Source organism: Brienomyrus brachyistius, unplaced genomic scaffold (genome assembly GCF_023856365.1).
Source record: "Brienomyrus brachyistius isolate T26 unplaced genomic scaffold, BBRACH_0.4 scaffold38, whole genome shotgun sequence".
Taxonomy (NCBI): Eukaryota; Metazoa; Chordata; class Actinopteri; order Osteoglossiformes; family Mormyridae; genus Brienomyrus; species Brienomyrus brachyistius.
The window spans coordinates 626603-637583 of NW_026042313.1; the positions used below are offsets into that span (position 1 = coordinate 626603).

General features: G+C 39.9%; 2 long non-coding RNA genes across 5 annotated transcripts; both read right to left on the reverse strand.

Annotated features, from left to right (window-relative positions):
* Positions 1–693: 693 nt before the first annotated feature.
* LOC125722362 (uncharacterized) lies at positions 694–5391 on the reverse strand. Of its 2 annotated transcripts, XR_007386336.1 has the most exons (3): positions 4608–5391; positions 3963–4136; positions 694–2064 (listed from the first exon to the last, which is right to left on the reverse strand). It is a non-coding gene; the product is annotated as an uncharacterized LOC125722362 (long non-coding RNA). The 2 variants fall into 2 exon arrangements; XR_007386335.1 differs by having other exon boundaries at positions 3963–5391.
* Positions 5392–5979: 588 nt separating this feature from the next.
* LOC125722356 (uncharacterized) lies at positions 5980–10574 on the reverse strand. Of its 3 annotated transcripts, none has more exons than XR_007386324.1 (5): positions 10282–10574; positions 9419–9484; positions 8888–8929; positions 8529–8650; positions 5980–8424 (listed from the first exon to the last, which is right to left on the reverse strand). It is a non-coding gene; the product is annotated as an uncharacterized LOC125722356 (long non-coding RNA). The 3 variants fall into 3 exon arrangements; XR_007386323.1 differs by having other exon boundaries at positions 5980–6140; positions 6306–8650; XR_007386322.1 differs by having other exon boundaries at positions 5980–8650.
* Positions 10575–10981: the final 407 nt, after the last annotated feature.

Consider the following 10981-nt stretch of genomic DNA (forward strand, 5'->3'; position numbering starts at 1 on the left):
TGACTTTGCCCCATTTTTTTTTTATATACAAAAAATAATAACCCCTAAGTGCAAGTCCCTGGCATGAGACCTCGGGAGGACACTGGCACGGCCTTCTACTGTCCTCTAAAGAGACAGCGGTGTCAGTTTTCAGGGGTGAAACCCGTCCTTTTTCCCTTGGTCACCAGTATGTTGTTGCACCTAGGTCGGGTGTATGGGGCCGCTGATGCCCTCTCACTCACACCCGCTTTCCCTGCTGCAGCGTCGTGCTTCTCACCTGGTCCTTCCTTTATGACGAAGTGGTTCTAGTTCTTGTCCGGGGACCCGTCAGGCGCCAGCCCAGCCGTCCGGGAACAGTTCTAACCACCGGCCTGTGGCGAATTCACGTCGCAGGTCTTTCACTCACTCCCTATGAGCGAGACTGTCGACAGCTTTCGGTGTCGTTCGTCGGCGGACTGGTCGGCGCCCTCTGGTATCTCTCTCCGGATCCGGCTCGAAGGACCAATTTATGTTAGGAGAAAGCGCCGTAGCTTTCACTCCTACAATCTAGTTATGTTGGAGAAAGCGCCGTAGCTTTCACTCCTACAATCTAGTTATGTTGGAGAAAGCGCCGTAGCTTTCACTCCTACAATCTCCTGTGTGAGGAAGCGCCGCAGCTTACCACTCACACACTTCCACTTCTAGGACCCAGGAATAATCGAGACAGCACACGTCTTTCTGTTTTACTTGCGCAAGGGTGCCCACTTCAGGTGCAACAGACAGTATCTGCGCCTCTGTTGAGTGTCACACCGGACAGTCCCTTGGCTTCTTTATTTATAGGGTAGGGGAGGGGTTACATGGGTCTTGTCTTTAAACTAGTCAATGCTGTGTGAGGCCTCCGTGAAACAGGGTTAATACAAAGCATTACATATCTCAAGGTGGGCCCCCTGCTATGTTGACAGAATCTGTTTCCTTTCTCAAGGTCTCTTATTCCTGCGTCACAATCTGGTAGGCCCCTGTGAGGACATCTTGTCTGCAACCCTTTCTGGGCCATGGGTTAGTTGTTAAGGGTTGCACGTACACATATAGGAGGATAATAATATGATAAAATACACAGATACACTCTAACAATGTCTGAACCAGTAAACACTGTGTTCTCCTGCACAGCTCCCAGTCTCTATCGTACACTGCAGACTCACAGAGTCTGTGTCAGACACAGTGTCAGACACAGGCTGCTGTACCACAGTCTTGCTGTTGGAGTCTTTACCTGAAAAGCAAAATGTTGATGATGACAGCGCTTTGAGAGTCACAATGGAAAACACAGATCCTGAAAAATATTTCTTGCCGATTTTAGAAATATTTTGGAATGGATGTCATGTTGTTCTATCCATCCATAAAATAAGTAACTTCTTGGAGAATAGTTGACATTCTTGTCTCTTTTTGTTGTATAACTATTTATTAGTATATATTCAGTAACACTTTACATTAACTGCACCTACATTATACATTTACAATGCATTCATATAACATTCATAATCACCATGTAATTCGTATACCTTAATATCCTAACATACCTTAACAGCTTTAATATACATTGATAACATTATATGATAACAAAGATTATATTATAACTGTAACACTGGCCCAAGAAGTGGAACGGAGATCTAGATTTGCACGCAGCCAGAAGTTTTATTGGCAGCACTAGTACGTAGCAATGAAAGGGGCTAAGCGAGGAGAATGGTCGAGGGGCAGAAGCATGTGTCCGAAGCCGAAAGAGGAACAAACACGGGACACGACAACACAGGGAAAGAGTACCAGGAGAAGCCGGTCTCAGCGGGGCAAGAGGTTCAGGTTCGGGAACGGGTCTGGGAAGAGGAAGAGGAACAGACAAGGTAAGTACACTGGGCGGACGGAACAGGTAGGAAGCAACGGGTAGACGATAGACAATAGATTGCTCGGTATGGCTCAATAGCATGGCTCAATACTTCGCAATGTCCCGATGGAGCTCAGTGCTTAAATCCATTCCGTCATTAAGCGTTCTACGGAGCACCTGGCTGGTCCCGCCCATGTGGGCGTGATCGAGACGGGCTATTCGGTGGGTTCCGCCTGCATGGGCATGACAATAACAAACATTATATGATAAGAACAAACATTATAATTGTATAATCATATGTTTCATGTTAGTGCATGAAGGTAGATGAATTTAATTAATTTCAATGTAAAGAAATGAAGTGTGTAAAGTGTATTTTATATTTTCATGATTTTCGTGACTATCAATATCCCTCTGGCTTATGTTGACCATTTTGTTTGTCTATTTTTTAAACATTAAATAAGAAGTGTGCACCGCAAAAGGAATTACTTGGTTTCATGCGGTTTCTACTATTTATTTTCTTGTGTGTTGAAAGGAAAGTTTTTCCTTTCTACCATAGCACTACAGCAAAAAGCAAGACATCATGGCAAATGCAATTATGCTTTATTCAAATAAACATGATTACATTTATTATTATATTACAGTTGATTAGCATAATATCTTCAAAGGTTTCATGATTTAATCTGCAATCGTCTGGCCTGAAATCTTTTCCTGCTACACTGAAAACTCTCTCAGCCTGTGCAGAGAAAGCTGCAGCCAAAGGGTTGGCATCCTCTGATAAACATGGTTGGCTCAGGTATCGGTGACATTATGTGAAGCTTTCATGGCAGGAATAGGCACTAGTTTGACTTTTGATGCAGGAAAAGTGTTTGGGACGTTTCTTAGGTTAGAAACTGCAGTCACTGCAGCCAACACTGACTTTTAAGGAGAGACACTCAGCTCTTCCTATGAGCAGATCCACCATGGTGCACAAAATGACAGTATAATTATTGTTTTAGGTGACACTTCAAATGTTGCATTATTTCATTCTGAATAAAATTATAATAGTGATACACAACAATGTTAATGTGCTTATGTGTAATTCATATTTAAATATTTGGCTGTATAGCTAAAAGCTATATTGTAGCTATATGTACTGTATGTATATGAATTTATTTGAATTCAAATACGTATTCATTCTGCTTCCTTAAATTCAAAAATGAATTGTAATTCTGCATCCTGTTTTCAACAGCGATTCAACTTTATTTCAGATGAACAAAATTAATTGAAATTTAAGGTCCATTCTCAAACCAGTTCTGAATGGTGCATATCCGACTCTTATATTATAGCATGTCTTTCTGAGACAATATACAATGACTGTTGAGTTAAAAAATTTTAAGAATATATTTTCTTTGTCGCCTAAGACTTTTACGCAGTAATATATATATCAACTCAAAACTGAAATGTAAACATTTTCCTTTAATTTATTTGAAAGAGGCTGCAATGTGTAACATTTTTCCAAATCTGAAGATTCCATATGGCTGAAGATTTCTGACAGCAAGCAAAATGTAACAAACTGTGAAATAATGTGATGCAGCGCATGTTCATGTATAAATGTAACATCAGGAGGGGTCCAACACATAACTGTATACACATAACTAAATCCACTTCACACAAGTAAGATGATACTTAATGCCTCCTATTAATTTGTATTCTTGTATACTTATTTTTACATATTTCAGCTATTTATGCGTGTAATAATAATAAAAAGTTTATAATTCTAATTGGAAAGCTTTTATAAATGTTTTTGTTTAATGCTGTATATAGAAAAACATTCAAGGACCAATGCTCGCAATCTACATCAACTATGTTGGTTAATTTTATATTGACACAGAGCTCAACTGTCAAAAATGTTTGTCAAAGGACAATATTATTGACACTTTAATAAAGCAAATATGAAAATAGTTGGAATCTCATTTATCTGTGATTATGACAAAGGTTCCATTTCCAAATGCGATTTCATTATAGAACAGAGCAGCGCAATAATACACTGCAGAATCTGACGGCTCCACGTTAGAAATAGTGAGGTTAAAACTCCCCTCTGCATTCAGTAAGGAGTAACGTTTTATGTTTTTATATTCCTTGTAAAATTCACCAGGTACGTAGAGAAGTGCTTTCGCGATGAGCTGGGGCTTCTGACCAGCAGCTTGCTAAAACCAAACTGCAAAAGAAATATCTTCTGGACGGAAGCATGTCAGGGTCACACTGTCTCCATGCTGGACCCTCATCAGGTAGCTGGGCTGAACAACATCCACAGCCAGTGAAGTGTCTGGAAAAAGAGAGAAACACAAATGAATAAACAAACAAACAAACAAACAAATAAATAAATATCATAATAATAATCAGAATACCTATTACATATGATGAAGATTAAATGGCCAAATACTTATTACACTAATCACATCGTACAGGATATATAAAAATCCCCCCAAAATATGATTTAATAGTATAGAACCCTACTAATGAAAATGAGAAGACCAAAGAGTCTGAACATCTTTGCGGTTCCACTGTTTAGAATAAACTGCTCTGCTGCTAAGTGAGAGATCATGGTCGTGGTCGGGATGAAAGGGCAGGAAACAGAGAGGAACAAGACACACATCAGGCTGATCTGATTGGCTGTTCACATGGGAACTTACGTAATAGTGAAAAAGCATCCTAATGTGCACTTATGTATTTGTACATAAGAAAAAACAGAAAGAATAAAATATAAGAAAAAAAGGAATCTTTTCTAATGTCTTACCTGCCTCTGCAGGCATCTGCTGTAATGTCCTCACATGCTGCATTCATGTCAGCCAGCAGGGCCATCTGAGCATGTGGCTAGCGATCGTAAGCCTTCTAACTCCATGCTGAGCAGAGCCCCTCGATCGGGTTAAGGAATGGGGAGTAGGGGTCCATGATGTTCTTTCATTGTCAGAAATTGCACCACTGTACTGTGCCCAGTCAATACATGCTTGGCAAATTAAGGTTCATGAGATGCACCTATGTAATATTACAAAAAAATCTTGAGGAAATGCAGAGTTCTGGAGGAGATTCTCATACTGTAGATGATGGCATGTGTTTATGTGCCATACTGAAGAAACTGTACAAATTGCTAGACATAAAACACAGGACTGGCAACTTTCAGCAGAAAATAGATGGTACGTTTTAACACCTTGATAAAAAACTTAAAATCCATAGTATGTGGGACAACCTTACAGAACCTTTAGTAGTCATTGTTCAGAACATTAACACGGATTAAAAACAATTACTATGAAAGTGCATTATTCAGTTAAGTTGTCCTTTTGTGAAGAGAAAAACTGTCTTTGAAAAAGCGAAACAATAGAACTAAGCTGCTGCGTTGGCGCCCCCTCGTGGTGAATTGAGGATAGTTCTGTTTGAACCAGCTCAGCAGGAGATTTGGTGTCAGCTGTCGTGACAAACTTCCTGCTTAGTGAAGGAATCTAGCGGTTTGAAGGGCAGACATAAATAAATAGACGGTATGTACTTTTGATATATTGAGAGTCAGCCGAGACACATTTGGGGATGGCAAGAGGTTCAATATTTATTAACTTATCAGCTCCTGGAACAAAGCACAAACACTCAACTTCCCTCTCTTGCCTTCTTCTACTTCCCTCCAACTATATGCTACTACTGCCATCTAATGGTTGAATCCAAGCTACTACAGTATTGCACAACATGCAACCCCGGAGGATGGTAGAGACACAGAAGGCAACGTACTGTACGGGGTTTATTGTTGGGAACACGCAAACAGGACTGGAATCAGCAAGTACAATCGAGTCCAAAAGCCAGTTCTACAGGTGGCATGCGAGACGCAGGACAAGTACAAGGGAGAGGTCCGGGTGGATCAGGATGGGATGGGATGGGATGGGATGGCAGCAAAGCAGGCAGATGGACCGGATCGGGGTAGACAGGAGGAAGACCGCCCTGTACTTCTTATGAAAACCCTCAACAGTACCTTGCATATAATGCAGCGCCAAGCAGAACTAAACAGGGAGTTGACGTAACTCAGGTGTGGCTGCTGCCGCTGCATTCTCCCGAGGGGGGCATGACAATACAATGAATAATGAACATCTTTAAATCGGTAAAATACGATTTACGGATATATCATTATTCGTACGCCATAATTATTTAGAAATTTGACCGACATTTTCTGACCAATAATTGTACATTTTGCTCGATTAACCCTCTCTTACCTGATAATTTCAAGTGCGCTCTCATCTCCACTGCTGTCAGTGTATAATTCTCCTCAAGTCCCTCGGCCACGTCGCGCGAGCTGGAGGCATGTTTGGCGAGTCAGATTATCATGAGAAGGAAGAGATACATTGTGTTGTTCATATGTCATTGAAGAGACCTTGTTTCATGAACAATGAACTTTTATTTAACCACCAACATCTTCCATGCAAACCCACAACCTGCTCTGTGCCGTCGGTCTCCCTACCCCTTGTCTTTACCTCCTCCCAACCCTCCAGGTCTCTCTGCTGGTCACCAAAGGTACTGCACTACATATCAACACATCCCCCTTTCTTTAAAGCAGAGAACAAACATGCCTTAACATACCAAAATATTATATTGGCATTGTCAACGTCAGTATTCCCATTTTCATCATATCATTACTGTTTTTTTTTTTACATTTCACAATGCTTTCAAATAACACAAAACTCTTTAAAAAAAATAAACGCCCTAATTTTCACACCCTGCCAGCTAACAGCTCGTTCTAAGGCAATAACCGACACCATTGCTGCCTTTATTTGTAAAAATATCCAGCCTTACGGTGTAATAGATAACTGCTCCACATCTTGGAGCTGAGGTATCACATACCACATAGGAAGTTTTTCACCAGGAAATGAATCCCTGTTCTGTATGACAAAGTGAGACCGATAGCTGAGTGCCTAAAGAGCCGCAGTAACATATGATGTGATAGTCACTGCACACTACATAAAAGTCTTTATTCCTGAGCATGTGTTACTGCATTACCGAAACTGAATGTTTGGTGTACATAACGGAGATGGGTTTTTTTTCTTCAATGAAGTTGATTGTAATGAAAGTTTTTATCCGTGTTTTGTTGCAATGTCTTAGCAAGTTCACCTCTTTTTCCGTCCATGGAATTTTCAATGTGGTGATGTAATCCATCTAGCAAGTTCAAATTGCCCAGCTGTCTTGGCCGCTTTTGGGACAGGTGTGCACCACAAAGTTGTTGTTGAAAGTGATTACAGTTGATCTTTTTCTGCGGAGAGGAGATGCTTGAACAGGGTCAGTCAGAAATGCCCTTTATTGACATGTTCTTTAGGGTGCTTGTGGCAAGTGCTACAAGATGACCGACCTTGAAAGTGGTGACACCTTTGCTGTGATGGTCATACCTCCACATTCCTGGGGACTGGAGGAGGTATGTGGTATGGATTGTGCTTAATGTCATCCCTCTTTGCAGTTTATCTGCATTTCCCTGTTACAGTACTTGATGAGATGGTGTGTTTGATATTTCACTCAGGTGTGTCAAGAAGTGGAAATTTTGAAAAAAACCACGGCACAAGAACGTTGTGGGCTTCTCCCATTCTTTTGAAGACGATCTGTTCATGTATATTTTCATGGAGTTGTGCAGTAGGCAGGTGAGTCCCTGACTTTTATAGACGTCTTACTAAGGCAAAGACTTTGTGATGGATCAGGCTGCCCCTGTTTCTCCCTGCCCAGACACTTGGTGACATCCTGAAAGCTCGCGGGACTCTGATTGACCCCGAAGTCCGCTATTACATTCAACAGCTGATATCGGGGATAAAACACATCTACCGGCAATATTATGTCCATAGGGAAATCTAGTTCGATATGTGTACATGCACTCACGCTTTACTCAATTCTCTGTTTAATAATGCTGGCATTTCACATGGCATTGCGAGTGTAGCTCGTCTGGATTTCTGTGTAGTGTTCATTTATCAATTTGGTAAAGTCTGCAGTTTGGCAAAGTATTTGAGTCTATCCTTAATGCAAATTTGTTTGTCTTTCAGAAAACTTATTTGTCAGTGACAAAATGAAACTGAAAATCGGGGATTTTGGACTGGCGGTCAAGCTGGAGCCGAGGGACAAGTAGGTGTTTTTTGCAGAATTCCTGGCTAAGCTTTCAAATTTGTTTATACAGCAAGCTAAAGCACATGTGCGCTTAACGTTTTCCATTTGTGTGTGTTGTAGAAAAGTGTGTGGTACTCCATGTTACATGGCTCCAGAAGTGTGGAAACGAGAGGGCCATGGAACGGAAGCAGAAGTCTGGGCACTGGGCTGTGTCATGTACGTATACCCTATCAACCCTCCTCCCGGCCAAAGATCAGCATGGCTAATAAAATCTGTCTAACATTTTAAGAAGACATGCGTCTAACATACATAAATATGTTTTTTTTTTCTACTTGAAATAGAAAAGAAAAATGAATACTGGCACACAGTTGAGAGGAATTGCTCTTTTGGAAGCACAGCATTTTTATGTCAAATGTGAAAGACCTCAAACACCTTTGCTGCCTTTCTTACTACAGGTACCAGCTTCTGGTTGGGGAAATCCCATTCGATCACGACGATCGCTGTGAAATGATAAAGAACATCAAAGAAGCTAAATTTATTCTACCCCAGAACCTCGGTATTGAAGCTGGGAAACTGATGGGCAAAATATTTCAAATCGACCCACGGGATCGCCCGTCACCGCAGAATATCCGTGGCCACAAGTTCTTCACAAAGGTTGGTCCACTTGCAAACTGGTGGGATGTGGATGATTAGCTGGTCTGCTGAGGTCACTGGTATTTACCCTTCCTATAAAATTACAGTAACAAAAGATGGATGGATGGATGGATGTATGGGATTGGTTTGCTTAACTGATGCATGTTAAACCAACACCCTAGGGTTTCACTCCAAAGGCACTGCCAGCTAGTAGCTGTGATAAAGCGCCGCAGCTTAAAGCAGTAAATCGATTTGTGAAGATTTTCAACTGGTTCATGCACCTGCTACAAGCTGTAGAGGAAGTACTGAGTAAGTGCAGTGAAGCCCTACCATTGAGTACCTCCCCCAACTTCCTGTTCACGCCAGTTCCAGCTTTATGGATAGGGATGAAAAATGGAAAGACATACACAGAAAATAAAATGCACAACCAAACATAAAATACACATTAACTGAATCTGTGAGCTTCAGTTTTATACCCTTAGTTTCTGTGATTAAAACTAGATTTAAATTCCTCTTTAACCAATTTACCCTATTTTAGGTTTAGTTACTGTATGTTTAGACTTTCATAGCTAAATTTAGAATCAATAACCAATTATGTCAAGATTAAATTGTAATTGGCCGTAGATTAGACTTAGGGATGTTTTTAGATTTAGGTTCACCAGTTCCAATATGTTTTTTGATTACCCTTCTTAGTCCAACTCCACTCAGGTGAAGAAAGGGTAAGTATATAACAACTTAAATGAAATACAAATTAGTTACGTAAACTGCATAAAACAATTTAACAGTCCTACCACAAATCCGGTAGTTAAATGAATATGAGTTGTCAACACAAGAATCGGTTTAGTTCCTTGGGTGACTCACCATCGACATCCAACGATATTCGAATGCAGCTCCAGGAAGTTTAGGTTCCCGCTAAAAGGACCTGACCTGCGTAAGCAAACAGGTATTATAATACACTACAATATTTACTATATCAGTCACTCTGTCTAATCATTACAGTTATAATTAATCAAATATATGACACTATATCAAAGAAAATACTTTTACACATAATGTCCTTTTTTTTGGAGGGGGTGGATCAGGGGGGAGGGATTTTTTTTTTTTATTTGATTGATTGTTTGAACTTTCAAATATGTAAGAAAATACATATTTGAAAATACATACCGAAGAGAGCAGACCTACTTAGTACGCCTCCTCAGTTCTTCCAGTTTGTTGCGTTTCAAATATATTAAATGTAAGAAAGTACAAGAATGTAAATTCCTTGATCCATGTGCATCTCATAAATGCCTTCCTAACCATGGATTTGGATACTTTATGCTGATGTTTCATTCGTGAATATAAAAATGATACTATTTGAAACCAATATTCTGTTTGTCATTTCCATTCTAAATGAACAACCAAGATTTTAAAATATATATCTAGAAAGAACGTGTATTAAAACATGTTGAAACACGAGGAATTTACAAAATGCAAATCTACAAACAAGTACGAGAACCAATTTTTTTTTTTAAGTGGGCTAATCAACAAATAACCTTTCTTTAACAGGTACTCCGGAGAGATAAGTATTAGTTACCTTTCTTTTACAGCATAAAGAATTGTACATTCACTTCAATACCGAAATGTATTGAATTATATAATACACTCAAAATACACATATTTCTAAACCAAATTACTAAATTGTGCCTCTTTACTGCACACACGTTTAGCGAATAAGGAAAATGTACCTCTGGTCAAAATGTGCTCACGCGGCTGCTCCGTGCCTCATGGGTGACTAGTAGCAGGAAAAAACGTTCAGCCATCACAACCAATGTTGTCTCGCTCTCTGAATATTTCTTTAATATTTCGGTGTATCTCCAAAAGAAAAAACCTTTTGCTCTTTGTAATACAGCTTGTTCACCGTCTAAGAAAACTACGTGACTACATTTTTTCAGGCAACCTGGAAAAACCGGAATATTCCTGTTCTTCACTTATGAGAGGGCGTGGCTTCACTCAAGCCAATTGAGTTTAACCTCTTAAATCCCAGATGGTTTTAACTACACTATTTTTCTGCATAAAACGCATGTTACATATTCAACTGTGTCTTTCTCATCTCTTTAGTGTTGTGTCTGTCTTTATTTGAAAAATGTGCATCGTTAATGTGTTTGGCACTCTCCTAAACGTCAATAACCAGAGACAGACAAATGGGAGTAAAAGACAAACAAAAAAAGTATCAAAATGACAGTGTTGCATTTTTTTAACACAGAAAGAGTCATTTCAGCTTTACTGCCACCTATGAGTTAATGGCTGCCAGTGTTTGTGTTAAAAGTGTCTGCAAATAAGTTTAACTCCGGTATCTTACTGAAAACACGCCGCCTTCTTGCCTGCTGTCATTCCGCTAAGATATAGGCGACTCTGGTAAGTAACAGGTAAAGTTGTCGTTTAAAG